Source organism: Anneissia japonica, unplaced genomic scaffold (genome assembly GCF_011630105.1).
Source record: "Anneissia japonica isolate Jap-2015-1 unplaced genomic scaffold, ASM1163010v1 scaffold287743_len2803612_cov181, whole genome shotgun sequence".
Classification (NCBI taxonomy): domain Eukaryota; kingdom Metazoa; phylum Echinodermata; class Crinoidea; order Comatulida; family Comatulidae; genus Anneissia; species Anneissia japonica.
Genome location: NW_022733259.1, coordinates 2,552,983 through 2,555,738, shown reverse-complemented (window position 1 = coordinate 2,555,738; position 2,756 = coordinate 2,552,983).

Sequence of the window (2,756 nt, the reverse complement as noted above, 5' to 3'; positions counted from 1 at the left end):
TCAGAAGTCGGGAAAGCTCATTTCCCGCCATCTAGGAATCAACATTTTCCTGGGGAAGAACCACAGGACCTCCCCCGGCCATTGAATCAATGAACCCAGAGAAAGGGAGGTACGAGTTCTTCCTGGGAAAATGTTGATTTCTAAATGGTGGACAATGAGATTTCCCGACTTTTGAAGTATTTTTTAATGACTTTAATTTAAAAGACACCTCAGAAGTCGGGAAAGCTCATTTCCCGCCTTCTAGGAATCAAAATTTTCCTGGGGAAGAACCCCCGGACTCTCCTTTCTTTCTGGCATTCATCTCATGGAAAAAATGGTATGCAACTACTCAATTTTTTTTAATGTATGTATACACACATAACAGGCCTATTTACTGTAATGAGAAAGTTTACCTTACCGTTTTCATGAGGAAAACCTTGAATTTGAAGAACAAAGTCATTAGGGGCAGACTGTCATTCCTGACGGTTTTTACCGGGCTGGCCAAGCCGTCGTACAGGGCTGGGTAAGAAGAGAAAAGAAAGAGTGGAGAGGGAGGGAAAGAGAAAGAAGGGGAAAGAAAAAGAAAGGAAAAAGGAAAAGAAAAAGAGAAGAGAAAAATAAGACAAGAATAAAAAGGAAGATATAATGAACAGATATCACAATACCCCTGCCTGCAACCCCTTCTCCACTTCAAAAAGTGTCCATATCGCATTTGATCTAAGCCGCCAGGTATTCTCCGCAGTGGCGTAACCACCGGGGGACAAGGGGAAAATATCCATCTGTGGAAAATCTTTCCCCATTGAATGCCCTATTCACCCGGGAAAGTGCATGAAAATTTCAAATTTTAAATCGCATATTTTGTTGAGGTAGGCTAATTTCCTAAAAATTGCACATTTTAGGGAGTTTTGATCAATTCCGACGAAATCAGAATTTAAAAAAACAAAGATTTTTCGCGCGCTTTGCGCGCATTTTTTAATGTTAAAGCTTGTGCTTGCTCTCCTTTGCCTTCTAAGTTATAACACATAGTCCCAAACTCAAGAAAGAAAATTTAAGATAGATCGTTTTACCTAAAAGAAGGGCCTCAATGTGAATGATGTTGAAAGAATATGTTTGTAATAAATAAAGCAATAAGGAAAATGCTTATATTCAGTTTAAAAAAACGAGTGTGGCCATATATAACATAAGATTCGCGCGCATTTTTGTAATGTTAAAGCTTGTGCTTGCTCTCCTTTGCCTTCTAAGCTATAACACATAGGCCTAGTCCCAAACTCAAGAAAGAAAATTTAAAATAGATCGTTTTACCTAAAAGAAGGGCCTCAATGTGTAATGATGTTGAAAGAATATGTTTGTAATAAATAAAGCAATAAGGAAAATGCTTATAATCAGTTTTTTAAAAAACGAGTGTGGCCATATATAACATAAGAGCATTTCTTGTTGAGGTAGGCCAATTTGCTCTAAAAATTGCACATTTAGGGAGTTTTGATCAATTCCGACGAAATTAGAATTAAAAACACAAAAAAAATTTTTGTTAGGGTTACAGTTTGTGCTTGCTCTCCTTTGCCTTCTAAGTTATTTAAAAACATAATAGTCCCAAACTCAAGAAAGAAAATTTAAGATAGATCGTTTTACCTAAAAGAAGGGCCTCAATGTGTAATGATGGTGAAAGAATAGGCCTATGATTGTAATAAATAAAACCACGATGAAAATGCTTATATTTAGTTTCAAACACACGTGTGTGGCCTATATTAATAATAAAATAAGCCCTATGTCATATTGTTTTCTATATGGGGGGTGGAGGTATCCCACCAAGTCATAAATTACTAACCGGGAAAATTATTACCTTTGCCGCCCCGCCTCACCCCCAACCCAAGACCCCTGTTACGTGCCTGCTTATAAGTGGGGCCCCCGCCCCACTTTGAAAAACGTTCCGCCGGCCCTGTGGTGATTTTTGTGACAGTTGAAAGACCCTAAATGGAATGATATATATTTCAAGCCTCTGATTGGTCAGTCTGATTTACACACTCAGGAAAGGTTCATTCAGGAGACACATGCCCCCCGCCCCGTTCCCCTTACTGGATCCGCCCCTGCCAATCCAGGATTACCATTGGGGGTGGGGTTGTGCGGAAATCACCACCCCCTCCCCCCAAACCATCCAGTTATACACATCTAGATGTGTATAAGAGACAGACTCTCTCCCCCCCACCCCCAAACCATCCAGGAGCAAAAAACTATGTATTTTCTACATGTTAATAGACTCTAAAATTGATTAAATAAGCCTTTGAAATCCATAAATTGCCATATTTTTCGGGGGAATTTTTCCCAAAACCACATTGAAAGATTTTTAGTGACGCTGACCAGGCCCACTTTACTCTCGCCAGGAACATCGGCACCACATTTCAGCAAATCCTGACACCACCCCTGGTTAAGCTGCATCATGGCTCACAAGCACTGATGCTCATAAAGATAAACGAACCTGGACGTCTTGTGGAAAACAGACAGAACGGAAGTCAGTGATGCCCCAGCCAGCCTGTCTCTCTCCCACCCCCACACCCCTAAAATGTTCAAAATCTAAGTCTGAGGGTGCCATTTCCGGTCATCTAGTGGTGCCATAATCATAAATTTTTCTTTCCTCAGCCACAACCATGGTGGTTATAGACCTTCCATCTGTGAAAGTTCCTCCCTGCAAACCCCCCCCCCCCATTTCCAATTCATGGTTCTGCCACTGCAAGTCACCATACCTCTGCATCTTTATGTGAACAATAAGAATGAAAGAAAAA